Source organism: Ischnura elegans, chromosome 9, assembly GCF_921293095.1.
Source record: "Ischnura elegans chromosome 9, ioIscEleg1.1, whole genome shotgun sequence".
Taxonomy (NCBI): domain Eukaryota; kingdom Metazoa; phylum Arthropoda; class Insecta; order Odonata; family Coenagrionidae; genus Ischnura; species Ischnura elegans.
In genome coordinates this window covers 15,205,619-15,212,552 of record NC_060254.1, presented here as the reverse complement: position 1 = coordinate 15,212,552, position 6,934 = coordinate 15,205,619, and the positions used below count along the sequence as shown (strand labels likewise).

The 6,934-nt window shown below is 37.4% G+C and overlaps 1 long non-coding RNA gene across 1 annotated transcript; it reads right to left on the bottom strand.

Moving 5' to 3' along the window:
• Positions 1-615: 615 nt before the first annotated feature.
• LOC124165794 lies at positions 616-2,290 on the bottom strand. Its single transcript, XR_006866322.1, has 4 exons — positions 2,147-2,290; positions 1,091-2,021; positions 829-981; positions 616-719 (listed from the first exon to the last, which is right to left on the bottom strand). It is a non-coding gene; the product is annotated as an uncharacterized LOC124165794 (long non-coding RNA).
• Between the last annotated feature and the right edge of the window lie 4,644 nt (positions 2,291-6,934).

Sequence of the window (6,934 nt, the reverse complement as noted above, 5' to 3'; positions counted from 1 at the left end):
CCCCCCCCCCCCATCTTCCCGCCTGAATCTGTCACTGGTTGACCAAGTTAGTGATGAGGAAGTCCTAAGAATAGTAGTAGAGAAGACAAGCCTCATGAAAACCTTGATAAGAAGACAGAACAAGGTTATAGGCTATATTTTGAGAGATGATGGCCTGATAAAGACAAGGTATTTTTTGAGGAGCAAGGACATGGTAAGAAGGAAGACCTCAAACAAAGTATGTATGTATTTGGGGAACAGGTAAAGGAGGGCATGAAAGACAAGAAAAACGCAGGTGTGAAAAGGTTAGCTGAGGGGAAAATTGAGTAGGGAGCTGCATCAAACCAATCTCAGGATTGTAGGTTCGAAGATTTTCGCAGCGTTGATTAGATGATCTCTCCATTCTATTTGGGTTTTCACCGCGAAACTGTTGTCACTAAAACACAACGGACGCGGTGAAAACCCGAATAGAATGGAGAGATCATCCAATCTCAGGATTGCTGGCCAGTGATGATGATGACCTTACTATGCATCTCAAATGTCTATCGCATAGTGTACTTCTACAAGTTAGGGGAGGGATTTACCAAAATAACAGAGCAATTTTTCAAGAAAAAGTTTTCTTGTGATAAATATTTATTTCTTAGTTACAACTTTATAAGTCTCCCACCTAACACGCCTCATTCTGCCCTGAGGATGGGTTTGGGGCAAATAGTTTCCCAGTCTTTGGGTCATGATAATGCCTGCAATAATGATGAGAGCCCTGAGTGTGTGATCAAAATATTTCATGGTGAGACTGATAGAAGCAAAGATCTCATCAATACAAGGTAAATGAAAAGCATAGGTGCTTACAGCGTATCAACTCGTGCCACCACTTTCTGCCCCTCAATGGTTGGTTTGGCCCCATTGCAAGCCAACCCTCTGTGGCCGCCCATATCTGCGGCTCACTATGAGAGGAGGGACCACATCAGGTTAACTTCCCCTTCAAGAGAAGAGTCTTGGTACCTGGCATTGGTCAAAAAAATTCTGAAATGTACTGATTATAAAAAAACCGATGATTACCAAAATGAGATTGATAATATTAGATGCATGCATTATGTAGAAAATAGCTTACATTCGCAACATTCATGAAAGAGGATGGAAACTTCTTGTTCATCTCTTTTCAAGGCTGGATTCGGTATAATTTTCTGTCCCCCCATAAACCCTAATCAGTTCAGGCAATTGCCCAGTCCATTTTATCATGGGCAGTTACTACTGGGCATTGCTACTCATGCTGGATTATGTACCCATTCATCCAATCCTATATCCTAAGTTAATCTGGAATGAAAATTTCCCCTTAGAAAGACAATACCAGACTAAGATGCAATACAGATATTCAGCTATAATAATATGATTAGAAACGTGACTCCAATGGTTTTCATTTGCATTTATCATTTGAAAAGCCATGGAATGCATAAGCAACAACAAATGTTTCTCCAGTATATTGAACTCTCAAGTAGTCAGTAAATATGCATGTACTAATACACTGTGTAGCAGAAAAATTCTAATCTTGGGTTGGTATCCATGGACTTCTGGTCCATGGGAAATAGTGAAAGACCAAAAGTTGGTACCGGTGGTTACTTCTGTTTTTCCCCATTACGGTAAAGTGATAATGTCTTTTATGGAATGAGCTATCAGATAAATGCATAGCCAACTAGTATTGGCTTGTAATAATGGCTGGCTCATTTAATCTGTATCACCCTCCTGGACTAAAAATGCAATTCAATGGTTTACACAGGCAAAATAAATTTAAGGTCGTACTTGCCAATTATAAGGTCGAGCTTTTCTTCTATCGTCTTCAATTGAGAGAGGGCCTCTTCACAGCCCCCACAAGATTTTCCTTCCTGCCTCTCTTTCACATTCTCCTCCAAGATGGCTACCCTCTTTGCAAGAGGAGAATGAATTTCAAGGAATTCCGTACCCCTGAGGCCTGAGGTGGTGCCATCTTATGAGCACTCTCTACCCAGCTCATTTGCATATCACCAGCTACTTTCCTCTTCTTCTTACTGGAGACATCAAGTTAAAATACAGGGATGTTGTGAAATATGAAGTTTACATCACCTCCATATTTAACAGCATCATATAACCAAAAAATAGAAATTTTGGAATATAGGTACGTATATATTTCTACCTTCTGAACTCTTCGCTCCTCAACAGGATCTTCAATCTCCCCTTCATCAGCCGCTGTGCTAACGAAGTCCGAGTCTGTCCTCTCTAAAATCAGATGTAGAGGCCTGACTGCAATCATGGATGCTTAAAAAAAAAGACAAATATTTAGAATATTATAGAATAATAATTTAATAAAATTATCATTATGTTCATTTTTTGTGTATGTGTAGCCTCAATCACATAATTTCATATTAATATCTTGCATATTAAAAAAAGAGAAAATTTCATACCATTATTGTTGCATGTTGTTTTTAATCTCAAATATGAGAAGACTGTTTGCCTGTCAGACCCCTGTGCCCCCCCCCCCAGAAAAAAATCCTGGCTCTGTCCTACTAGGCAACTATATGTAATTCATTAAGAAATAAATTTGGAAAAATTCCTTTTACACAAAAATATTTTTAAAGATATAATCAAACATGACTGCTGATGATGACAACTAATACTGCTACCATGAACAGGCTAAGCTATTCCCCAATAGCAACAGTGGCCCGACTAATGAAATTTATGGCATCACTCATTAGGACGACTCCAGGGGCGGAGGGGGGGGGCACAAGGATACCTCGTAATACAAATCGAATGCAATGATAATGGGACCGTATTAAAAGTCTTGCATATTTTTTAAAGATATTCATGGTTAAATAAAAACACAGTACTATTCCACAACCTTATATTTTTGCAGTCTACTAGTTTCAACGTTTACAACGTCATTATCAAGACACGTGCCCCCCCCCCCCCCCCTTAGATCCGCCTATGGATGACTCACTGCATATTTATCTATTTCCATTGTTCTAACCCTGCATGGATATATCAACTGAAATACTCACTGCAGTCGTTTTCATTTTCCATGAATGGGCACGAACTTTTGTTACTACCTATGTATGTGTTATTTCTTATGACCATGTGGTGACCCTGTTTCATGCTACCTTCCGATGATTGGTCTTCCCCAGCCAAATACCCCACAGATGAATGACTCTCAGGGTATTTTTTACAAATAGATAACTAAATGTGCATGGCTAATATACATGATATTTCTAATTTATATCATTATGAATGTCGCATTAAAGTATTGGTACATTCATGACATCATTCTAAACAAATTGATATTTATTATATTTTGGAAATTTACTTTACCTTGAAATTTTTTCACAAAACAATATTTTCCTAATGAACAGTGATTGTTTTTACCTGGTAAGTAACCATCAGCACTCAGCAGTGTACAATGCTTTATAATCACCATTCTATATAGATTCCATAGGTTTTCAGGGTCCAGTCAAAGTTTTACCTTTACTATATTGCATTTTTATTCCCAATGCTCACCCTTTACCACTGGATGTAATTCTAACCTCTTCAAATTAGCTTGCTTGTGTGAGCGTACCACAGGCACTACATTCAGGTTTTTTGCCATGCTTATGCATGCAAGGCATTTAACCCTTTCGAGACTGGAGCATGACTGCTGTACTGAGCCCAAAGGGACTCTTCCGTTCCCTCTGTATGGAGAATTTTAGCAGGGCATTCTTTAAGAACGGTCTCGCAGATAATCACTCACTCTCAGCATCAACCATTTTCGACCCTTCCTAGCGGGAACTCCACATTATCTCGGACTCTGGGGGTAGTTGGGCTCCCTTCTTTTGGGATTTATAACCCTACCAGAGGGATTAGTTCACGGTCAATCATGCTTTGTTTATATGGATTAGCTACGTAATTCCATTTTTACGAAGGGAATTCTAATGGAAATAATAGGCCCAGTGTAGCCATCCATTAAAATGCAAAAAGGTTTCCTGCTGCTTTTGGGCACTATTTTATTTTTTAAATAAAGATCGCGGAAAACATTGAAGGAGTGTGAATTCATGCACTGATAATCTGCAACACGGATAAACCAAACCTGGATAATCAGGAGTCTGTTGTACATGGATAATTGTTGCTTGCACGAAAATTGCTGACTTTGAATTGAATTTCTTGTTCTATTCTGAGAATTGTCAAATATTGAACAAAGCTTTACCGTCAATATTAACGCATTTAATGCAGCAATGATTTCCATGTTGATGGTTATACTGAAATCAAGATTTAAGTTCATATTTAACGTAATTTCGCTTAAAAATTGTAAATGCAGCTCAAAAGACAGAATTCAATTATTAATTTATATTTTTTGAGAGAGAAGCCTATATTTATTTCGAAAACTGACTGAATGAACAATTGAATGACCGCAATCCCTTACCACATAGAGGGGTAATGCGGTGACCACAAATTTGGACACAATATTTTCGTCTAAATTCGGAAGTGTTTACACCCACTCTAACGCGTGAGGGAGGTGGAGGCGGAGGACGGCTGAAGGAAAGGAAAGCGAAAGTGAAATACGGCAACAAAAACACACTCAGAGAATATGGGAAGAGGGACACCTCAACAACATGGAGTTATTGGGACAAACACTCCACTTCCTAGGTTATGATACCATATATGATAACATATCATATAGGTCAACTTGGGGGGGATAGGACCTGGGAGGCCAAGATTTTGGGTATAAAAACCCTCAAAATCTGAAGGAAGGCAGTTGATGTTGGGGAGTGACCGCTGGGACGTGAACCGCGAGCAGAGGTCGAGTTAGACAATAAGGAATCTCCCATCTTCTCTGTGCCGTATTTCGAAACTCTGTCGGCAGAAGTACCTTTGCCCAGGGCGCAATCCTCCTAAGGAAGGGCGAGAACTCACACTCAGTCCGAGAGTCACAGCCCCGCCGAAGATCAGGAATACATTATGGAATGTGTCATGCTAATTTCTAATATCTCCACAGCCATTCTGATGAGCTTTCAGACACAAATTCTTAAAAATATGCAGCAAAAAGCTTTGTGATAGCTACCCTGGCGAAAAATCTGTGTAACAAATATGTGTAAAAATATGGTACATTATGTAAAACTACACATTTACTACACTTTTCTACTCACAAAGTTATACAAATCGTACAGTTGGTACATCCTGTACATTATTGGTACCACAGCTGTACTCAATGTGATGCATCAGATGTTACACAGATTATACCACTAAGTTACCAGTCTATTCATACACCAGAAGTGTACACAATTTGTACACATCAATCACCATTTTTGGGTACACAAATGTCATCACAATTTTACCACTGTGTCGCGATACCAATAATTTACACTCATAGTACAGAGATATTACCCCAGAAGTGTATACCTAGTCCATGTTTTCTACCTCTCCTTACACTTTTTCTGTACTTACAGGCCATTCTCACCAACTGTTCCCATTTTTCGTGCATGTCATGTACCACATTTTTTTGTCAAGTGTAGATCAACACTCAGTGTTAGAGGGAACTTTTGTTGCAAAATAACTTACTAGGTTTGAAAAGAAGATTTTATTAACATCAGGTAACAATTTATCCACCAGGTACATCAACTTTTATTTATCAGAAACATTGTCAAGAAAACTAATAGAAGGGCATTTCCACGAAAATGACCACTTTTTCTCTAAAATTAAATTTTAGGCTGGAAATATTTTATCTTGATAAATCAACAGTTAAATGATCGAATTTTATGAAATCAGTATTGGATTTGCTCAAACACCTTAGTTACTCATTTGGTGATCGTTGAATTCAAGATGGCTGACAAAGATTTGTTATGAACTATTTCATTATTGTTTACAGAGTAATATTTATCAAAAAACAACATAAGTAGTGTCCTATTGCATTGTGGGCCTTGTGTAGTATAGCTTTGGCAACGTTTTGAAACAAATATCAACTTTAATACATAATGTACATAGATTTTAAAACACGGATATAAGTGAACATGAAAAATTGGTAATTCCGTCACAAAAACTCTAAATTGTTTTTATTGTATCATAAATTTATAACATAGTGATTTTATTTTAGTTCTAGAAAGGTAGGTTCAGACACCCTTTAAGGGCTAAAATTAGATTCTCTAAAAAATGCTTAATCGAGGCCACATAGCAGCGTGACTCTTGAAAAGTTGAAAAAGGCCTATGAGGAACATAACATATAAATAGCACAAGTTTTTTGCTGGCACAAATCATTTTTGGAAGGCCGAGAACACGTTGAAGATGAACTATGCAGACGGTACATGTGCATGAGTAAAAATAAAATATCCATAAACTCAGGTTGAAGTAATACTGTCCAAAGTTGATGTCTTAAAAATTAACATCTCCATATAGAAGGGGTCAATGTCTTGGAAAAACCTGCTAGTGTGTCTTGTGACCTATGGCTGATAGAAGGTCTGGTTAGACTGACACATACGGGAAACTGCAGGAAGCACAGAATAAACAGGAGATGGGAATTTTATTTTATAGAAGCTACATTTTTTAAATTTTATCTGGTAATAATACGTTTACTGTTGATTCAGAGTTGTTTTGAAGTTAAATGACCTTATTCTTTTTGAGTTTGAAACAAGAAGCAATTGGTAATTCCGTCACGTGTTTATTTATGACTGTGATGAACATATTATTAATTTGTATTTTTGACGAATTGTGTTATCATAAGCAATGACTCAAACACTGTTCAGAGCCATATTAAAAGTTTTCAAATTCCACTTAGATTCACAGAGTTTGAAGATGTTTGACATCATTGCACATAGGAGGTTGACCTGGGAGTAATTCCGTCACATTTTAATTTTAGGCATATTTAGAAGGTATTTCTATAATTAATTTTGTTTCTTTTTATGAAAATCACCTTCAGAAATGTTTTTTGATCATGCACAGATAGAATTTTTACAATAATGATGTA